Source organism: Polypterus senegalus, chromosome 6 (assembly GCF_016835505.1).
Source record: "Polypterus senegalus isolate Bchr_013 chromosome 6, ASM1683550v1, whole genome shotgun sequence".
Taxonomy (NCBI): Eukaryota; Metazoa; Chordata; class Cladistia; order Polypteriformes; family Polypteridae; genus Polypterus; species Polypterus senegalus.
This window is the reverse complement of record NC_053159.1, coordinates 188,207,484-188,216,512: the sequence shown is the minus strand read 5'-3', so window position 1 is coordinate 188,216,512 and position 9,029 is coordinate 188,207,484. Positions and strand designations below refer to the sequence as shown.

The 9,029-nt window shown below is 41.2% G+C and overlaps 1 protein-coding gene across 1 annotated transcript in view; it reads left to right on the top strand.

The window, feature by feature from the left end:
• The first annotated feature begins 2,445 nt into the window (after positions 1–2,445).
• The window catches only part of dnajc10 (DnaJ (Hsp40) homolog, subfamily C, member 10), a 90,385-nt gene continuing 83,801 nt past the window's right edge, over positions 2,446–9,029 (top strand). The window contains exon 1 of the mRNA XM_039757731.1: positions 2,446–2,558. The gene's annotated coding sequence lies outside the window, so the exon portion shown is untranslated. The remainder of the gene's footprint in view (positions 2,559–9,029) is intronic.

Sequence of the window (9,029 nt, the reverse complement as noted above, 5' to 3'; positions counted from 1 at the left end):
AGAGGAGAGATTGCGCCGGTTTGGACATGTGCAGAGGACAGATGAGGGGTATATTGGGAGAAAGGTGCTAAGGATAGAGCTGGCAGGCAAGAGGAACAAAGGAAGACCTAAGCAAAGGTTTATGGATGTGGTGAGAGAGGACATGCAGGTGATGGGGGTGACAGAGCAAGACGCAGAAGACAGGACAATATTGAACAAGATGATCCGCTGTGGCAACCACTGACAGGAGCAGCCGAAAGAAGACGAAGAAGAGAGATTACTAGTTAGTTGCTTTCATTTATAAAGGAAACAAATCAATTGGCATATCTTCTTCTTTTTCTTTCGGCTGCTCCCGTTAGGAGTTGCCACAGCGGATCATCTGTCCGGGTATGGATTTGGTCAAATTTTACACCGGATGCCCTTCCTGACGTAACCCTCCCCATTTATCCGGGCTTGGGACCGGCACGAAGAAACACACTGGTTTGTGCATCCTTAAATCCGATTGAAGTTCAAATCTATGGGTTACCCTCCCATCTCCCGGTTTTTTCAGAACTTCAGCTCATCAAGACATACTTGAGGTCATCTGTGGCACAACAATGTGTCAGAAGCTTGGCTATCATTGGCATTCACTCAGATCTACATAGGTAGCTGCTGTGTGAGCACCTCATAGATGACTTTGCCTTCACAAAATGTAGACATGTGCCATTGGGATATGCAGCAAAGAGACTCAAGAAACCCCCCTAAACATTCATTTTCAGGTTTTGAATCATTTAAAAAAAATGTTTCTGTATTTTGAAGTTACCAGTTATAGGTAAGTTTGTAATGTGTGCTTCTTTAATATTTATTTAAAGTGTGATGGATGGCATACATGGGTTGGCATCCCTCTGAGGATGGGTATTGATCCCTTACCTGGTCAGGAGACTGGTGTGAAATGAAGGATGGGGAGACAGCAGATCAGGGCTAAATGCTCCCCTGACATATTAAGTTGCAACATCAGTATGGATATTCACAAGGCATGCTGGGAACTATAGTCCCAAAGGGCACCCTTGTTGGGTTTGGGGATGCCACCAGAGGATGCTGTGGGGATTTGTAGTCCCTGCTTTTAGGGACTTCCAATCGACCTGGAAGTGCTTTCATTGGGCTATGCTCTAGCGCTGGAGGTACTCCTGGGTCTAACATAAAAGAAACCGCTCAGTCTCATCCAGGTGAGTTACAGTTGGGTGGAAGAAGGACAATGCTTGCCTCAGAGGAATGGAGTTGGAGGTGGAAGCACAGCTAGAGGTGGAGGTGGATGTAGAACTGGAAATGGAGGTGGAGGTAGAGGTGAACGTGCAGGTGGATGTGGATGCAGAGGAAGAGGTGGTTGTGGAGGTGAAAGTAGAAGGAAGGAAGGAAGAAGGATATATTTGTATTTGATAGAGAAAGCCTATGTATTAAATAGGAATTCTTACAGTAAAATCATTAGTTTGCACCCAGCACTTGTGTCTGGGGTTTCGGATGCTGCAGCGCCCTCTACTGGTCACAATATAGTTATTTAAATTAAAGCTGTTATAAGAAACATTAATGTAGTAGAGTCTGGGAGGAGTTTTGTGAGGCGGTGGAGGAAGTCCCCAAGAAAATTCCACTTCCGGCACTGATCTCACCTGTGAGCTAACTTGACAGCAAGTGTCACTGGTTGATCTAAGATACTGACAATCTTCCACAATGTTAGGGAAGTTTAGGTTTCACACCTGAAGAACCTTTTATCACTTTGGGAGACATTACAATAACTCCACGTCACTGCAATTACTGTAATAAAACATTGGATTGGCAGATTTTGACAAATGGATGGACTTAAACGAGGAGAGAATTCTGAAATGTTTTGAAGTGTATGACCATTCAGCTGAGAAGTCACATGATCTACGTGGACCACACAATTGACAACCGTTCAAATTGTGGACAGTTGTACTTGTCATTTATTCCTTTGTGTTAAAGCATTTGCCATTTGTAAAAAATAAAAACTTTGAGAAGTGTCATGATGTTGTGCACAACACGTTGTGGAGAAACTCACATGTTTTGACAGCTTAAAGTGTCAGTAGAGAATTGGTCCAAAGCAAATGAGAAAAACTTGAAAAAGAACAGCCGTCCTAGCACTGATGACTGAGGAGCGCCACTTCATTCAGACACGTTGCCTCTCACGACAACCCCTTGTTCCCCGCTCCCTTATTTGCTTTAGGTCTTATCAGCTACACGTCGAGTTCCGATTCACAACGGCGGCAGGAAATCCAGATGTTGACAGCAATTAAGAAATGTGCGAAACACCCTTTACGCGTTCAGTACACGCCTCATCTAACACTCCTTCAGCCGCGTAGAAACGAACTGGCAATGCAGAAACCGACTACCGTGCCGAGCGCATACTGCTCTCTGATTGGCTACGGCGTTAGAGTTTGCAGGGTACGTGGCGCGCACATTGCGCGATGACGTCACGTCGCTGGTCGTTTACTAGCGCTTCACTGAAGACGAGATTTGTGTTCTGTCCGGGAAAGCGTTGCTGCCGGCTTTTGGAGCAGGATCTGCATCCGGTTAGGAGTCCAGTTCAGGTATGTACTGTTATGAGTATTTAACTTTATGCTTTGAAAAAAAACTCACAGATATTTCAAAAGAGGATGAATTGTTCACATGGGCGGATGGACAGCGTCTTTGGTTTTCAGTGAAGGTTTTGGGAAACCGGAATGTTGAGTTGGGGTACTTAATGGAAATTACTGGAAAGCGCCGTGTATTTTTTCTTGATTAAAGTGCTGCAAAAGAAAGAAAAGTTTCCTGATGCCACCGTTACACACCGTGCCGCCTTCGTGGTGTTTGGTGGGGGGGGTCCTGCCGATTGTAGAAAAAGGGTATTTGAGCGAAACAACCAGTGACCCCGCTTCTCTTCGCTATTCTCCTGAACACACCTTTGTGCTTGAAGTAATCTAACATTTTCTACATTTGCATCTGTCCGACATCATAAGCAAAGTTCGTATTAGTTATGATTCGTCAGCGTTCATTCGCTTAGCGAGTTTGTATAAAATCAGAATATTTTCTTAATGTAAGTGTAAAAATGTATCCCGATCCAATGTATAATAGAGAATACGGCAAATCAAAATAGAAATGAAATAAACCATGTTGCGACATTATCCCTTATAGTTGTAGTTCTACCCAGAGATTTGTAAAAGAAGAAAGTTAATATTCATTTCACTCTTTATAGCGCCTTTTAAAGTGAGCGCTGCCAAATTCGACCTCAGATTGTAAGTGACCTAACGGTATTTTACAACATCTTATTAAACAGTCTTCTTTTATTAAATAGCATTCATTTATTTTTATGTCAATTAAATGTATTGTACGTAAAGTACTGTGCCTTCAGAAATTTTTCACACTTCTTCACTTTTTACACATTTTGTTTTATGTTGCTGCACTTTTCCACTCATCAAGCAGTAGTTAATACCCCAGAAAGCCAAAACAGGGGGAAAAATACACAATTCTGTAAATTTATTAAAAATAAAAAAACTGAGGTATCGCATTGACCTTTTACTCAGTGCTTAGATGAAGCCCCTTTGGCATCGATTCCAGCCTGAAGTCAGCTTGGGTCAGACATGACAAGCTTTGCACACCTGGATTTGGGGCTTTTCTGCCATTTTTCATCTTCAGATCCTCACGAGTTTGATCAGGTTGGATGGCGGACATCCGTGGGAAGATAGTTTCAGGTCTCTTCAGAGAGATTCAATTGGGTTCAAGTGCAGGAGGCTCTGCTGGGCTACTCAAGGGCACTCCTGTGTTGTCTTTGTCCTGTTGGAAGGTGAACCTTTAGGCCAGTCTGAGGTTCATTAGGGACATCTCCGTTCAGTTGTCCCTCAACCCTGTCTAGTCTTTGCTGAAAAACAACCCCACGGTATGATGATGCTGCCATTCTTCACTTTTAGAATGTATCATGCAGGTGTTGAGCAGTGTCTGCTTTCCTCAACACATGACACTAGAGGACTGAAGCCAAAACAGTTCAATCCTGATTTCATCAGACCAGAGAATCTTGTTTCGCATAGTCAGAGAATCCTTTTAGGTGCCTTATTGCAAACTTCAAACTGGCATTTATGAGTCACCTGGACACTCTGCTGTAACACCCAGATTAGTGGAGTATTGCAGTGATGGATGTCTTTCTGGAAGGTTCTACCATCTCCACATAGCATCTTGGGAGCATCGCCAGAGTAACCATCAGGTTCTTGGTCACCACTCTTACAAAGTCATTTTGCCGCTAATTGCTCAGTTTGGCCAGATGACTAGCTCTAGGAAGAGTCGTGGTTGTTGAAAACATCTTCCATATAAAAATTATGGATGCCACCCTTCTCTTCAGAATCTTAAATGCTGCAGAAAATTGTTTTGTATCCTACCTCCAGGTCTGTGCCTTTACACAATCCTGTCTCTTAGCTCTGCTGTCAGTTCCTTTGACCTCATGCCTTGGGTTTTGCTCTGATATGGTGTCAACGGGGGAACTCGTATAGACAGATGTGTACCTTTCCTAATAAGCAGATAATTTTGAATCCGTTATATCATTACAGAAGGACTTGGATAGCAGACAGGCTTGGGCAGATTTGTGGCAGATGAAATTTAATGTCAGTACATGTAAAGTATTACACATAGGAAGTAAAAATATTAGGTTTGAATACACAATGGGCGGTCGGAAAGTCGAGAGTACACCTTATGAGAAGGATTTAGGAGTCATAGTGGACTCTAAGCTATCAACTTCCCAACAGTGTTCAGAAGCCATTAAGAAGGCTAACCGAATGTTAGGTTATATAGCGCCTTGATGTGTGGAGTACAAGTCCAAGGAGGTTATGCTCAACCTTTATAATGCACTGGTGAGGCCTCATCTTGAGTACTGTGTGCAGTTTTGGTCTCCAGGCTACAAAAAGGACATAGCAGCACAAGAAAAGGTCCAGAGAAGAGCAACGAGGCTGATTCCAGGTCTACAGGGGTTGAATTATGAGGAAAGATTAAAAGAGCTGAGCCTTTACAGTTTAAGCAAAAGAAGATTAAGAGGTGACATGATTGAAGTGTTTAAAATTATGAAGGGAATTAGTACAGTGGACCGAGACTTGTATTTTAAAATGAGCTCATCAAGAACACAGGGACACAGTTGGAAACTTGTTAAGGGTAAATTTCGCACAAACATTAGGAAGTTTTTCTTTACACAAAGAACGATAGACACTTGGAATAAGTTACCAAGTAGTGTGGTAGACAGTAAGACGTTAGGGACTTTCAAAACTCGACTTGATGTTTTCTTGGAGGAAACAAGTGGATAGGACTGGCGAGCTTTGTTGGGCTGAATGGCCTGTTCTCATCTAGATTGTTCTAATGATTCTAATCAGTCCACTCAGTAGACCTCTCACGGGTGTCGCAGTAAAGGGTCTGAATAATTGTGTTAATGGGATATTTTCAGTTTTTTTTTAATTACAGTGGTACTTTGGTATACATCCACTTTTTGAAATAAGTCCAACTTGGTATACGTCCTGTTTGGATACGAAAAATTTTGCTTGGTATACGACCTTTGTTTGTAATATGACTTGCATGCTAGAACACCACGTGCTACCCATGTTTACCTCTCTCGAGACAAAGCCACGACTGCCCACGAGCGTCCGTACACCAGTTGCTATCATTCAGTGAACAACCCGCGCTATAACTTTGTGAATTTTCATGTGATTTTGTGTTTTTCGTGTAAATTTGAATTGATTGTTGAAAAGTATGAAGGTGGCATGCGTATCCACGACTTGGCTGCTGCATACAGTATGCCGAGAATGACGGTATCTACGATTGTGAAAATAAAGACGTTATTAAAAAGTAAAGTGAGGTTAAATTTTCATTTATTTCATCTAATTGCGTTTGTATTTATGTATTTTAGTATTAAGCAGTGTTTTAAATTATTTTATACAACCCCATCAATGTATAATATGCTAATAACAATAGGATTTTTTTTCATGGGAACGAATTAATCGTTTTCCCTTTATTTCTTTTGGGGAAAAATTTGTTTGGTGTACGTCCTGTTTGGTATAAGTCAAAGGTTCTGGCACGGATTACAGGTACCACTGTAATTTGCAAAAATGTCTAAAGTCCTGTTTTCTCTTTTGTCGTTCTGGGTTGTTGAGTGTTTTTTGAGGGGGAAAAATACATTTAAATGATTTTGGTATAAGGCTACAACAGAGCAAAATGTGGGGGAGTGAAGGGGTCTGATTTATTTTCTGAAGGCACAGTAATGGAGGGTAAATTTTGGTCATTTTGTTCATATTTACTGGGTATCTTTATTGAGATTTTTGAAGCTTATGCTTTAAAATCCTTTGTCTAATCCGCTAATCTGGTTCTGGATGGCAGTATTTGGCAAAAACCGAGAGCCAAACCTGTTGAAATCTAAATCTTAATTTTTTTTTAATTAAAGAAAAATTTGCCATTTAACTTCGATTTCCCTTTCTTGTCTTCATCTCATTTAGTTTTAATGCTACTTATCTGTTTCATTGTTAATCTATTATAAAGGATATTTTGGAAGTTAATGCAATATGTAGTCTTTCTAATCTTATGTGAATTTCTAATTTTATGTGAATTTCCCCTTGGGATTAATAAAGTATCTATCTATCTAATCCTATTTTCACAGCAGGATTTTAGCACACTACTGATTATGGGGCTGAGAATATTTTATGTATTACTTTTAATCTTCTATTGAGAATACAAAAATTGACTTCTGATTCTATGCATTTAATAATCTGATTATTTGAAGAAATTGCTGAGGTTTAATAATGATCAGGATTCAGATGTTAGATTACAGGGAGAGCTAATGAAAAGTCTGAATATGTTTAAATATCTGATCAGTGGTAGTTGGAGAATTGCATGCAGAGATAAAGTTCAGTGTGGGTGGAACAATTGGGAGAAGGTATTGGGAGTATTGTGTGAATGAAGAATTAAGGTGAAGGCTAATGGCGAGGCTATTTTAAGACAGTCGTAAGACCAGCAATGATGTGTGGAGGTGAAACAAGGACAGGAAAGGGAGCCCAGCAGAAGAAGTTTGGAGTGGCAGAAATGAGAATGTGGAGTTACAAAAATGGACAGAATCAGAAATGAGAACATCAGAGGTACAAAACAATGAGAGAGTAATCTAAGAAGGGACAGGAAAGTGAGTTGCAGTGCTATGCAGGACTGTTGGAAGCAATTCTTGGGTTACTGGCATTGCAGTCAATAAAAATCTGTGACTCCAGCTAAATGTAAGTTGTAATGTTATACAATTTCCAATTTCACTTCTGCTAATTAAATTAAACATTTTTTCTTTCTAACCTTTTGATAAAAGTATAGCCACTTTATTTCAATTTTTTAAGGATTATTTAATAAATGATATTTTAAAAGCCACAGTGACATTGCTACCACTTTTTAAAGCCAAGCTTTTAACATGTTAGGGTTCTAAAACATCCAAGCATCCATCCATTTTCTAACCCGCTGAATCCAAACACAGGGTCACGGGGGTCTGCTGGAGCCAATCCCAGCCAACACAGGGCACAAGGCAGGAACCAATCCTGGGCAGGGTGCCAACCCACCACAGGACACACACAAACACACCCACACACCAAGCACACACTAGGGCCAATTTAGAATCTCCAATCCACCTAACCTGCATGTCTATGGACTGTGGGAGGAAACCCACGCAGACACGGGGTGAACATGCCAACTCCACGCAGGGAGGACCCGGGAAGCGAACCCGGGTCTCCTAACTGCGAGGCAGCAGTGCTACCCACTGCACCACCGTGCCACCCCTGTTCTAAAACATACCCTGATGATTTACGTTAGTAGTGATGACGCCTTGTATCTTGCATTTTGTGTGCGTTCAATCAAAGCAAATGAATTGGCCAAATTTAAAAAGAGGGGAGTTGGAGTGGGGGGTACAATAAATTGAGGGGTGAGGGTCGAGGGGGTAGAATAAATGCAGGTGTGGGAGTCAGGGTTAGAATAAATTGAAGGGGGGTTGAATTAATTGAGGGGTCAGAGTTGAGGTAGAATAAATTGGGTTAGAGTAAATTGAGGGGTCAGAGTTGATCATTTTGTGTACTGACTCCACGGCCCTGCTGGTATGGACATGCATTGAAGAGCAACAATGTGGGCAAAAGGCTGATGGAAATGATAGTCCAGGTAAAGAGAAAGTGAGGAAGGCCAAAGCTGAGGTGGGTGGATAAAATAAAAGAAGTTTTGAAGGAAGAGGGGTAAGGATGTGCAGGCCCAAGCTGCATGGAAAAAGCTGGCCAAATCCATCAACCCTACATGGATGTAGGAAAATATGACGGGAGAGCTGATATTTTGGGGAGATGGCAATGACCATACAAAACCAGATCCTTTAGACAAGTCCATTTAAAGTGAATAAATCTGGGCAATGCCAACTTGTAGCATTAGGCATTTTTGACTGAATTTTTTTTTCTTTATACAGAATGGCTATAAAGCTAAAATGGTTTTGTTTCTTAACATATTTAAGACAAAATGGGGGGGGGAAGTGCAAGTACTCTTTATGCTTTTGACTTAATGAGATCTCACACCCTCAGTTAGGATTTCATGTACTCGCTGAGATCTTGTTGTTCCTGTTTCTCTGCATGCTTGTTGGGTGCTTCAGATCAAAACGACTATTAGAACTGAGCTTTGCCTGTAGCTCAGGGGGTGCTTCACGCAGAAGCAACAGACTTTTAGAGACTTTAAACGCTTAAGTGGTGAGCAGACATTTCAATAGCAATTCTGACTCGCTGCTTCTTAAACTAAAACTGGGGAAACTGGAAGTAAGCAAATTTGGAGGTTCAAAGTTATGTTGAAGTCCCCAAACAACTAACCAAACTAAATACCTAATTCGGTTTCCGTTTTCTGGCAAAGATGGAGCATTTTGTTGCAAATTGCTCGTTTCCGCTCACAACTTGAGTGTACGCTCTGCAGAGATGCTGTACATAACCGCGACAAACAAGCAAGTTTTACGTGTCATTTCTTGAAACATTTTCTATGGCTTTTAGATTAAATCAGTTAAGCAGAAGTGT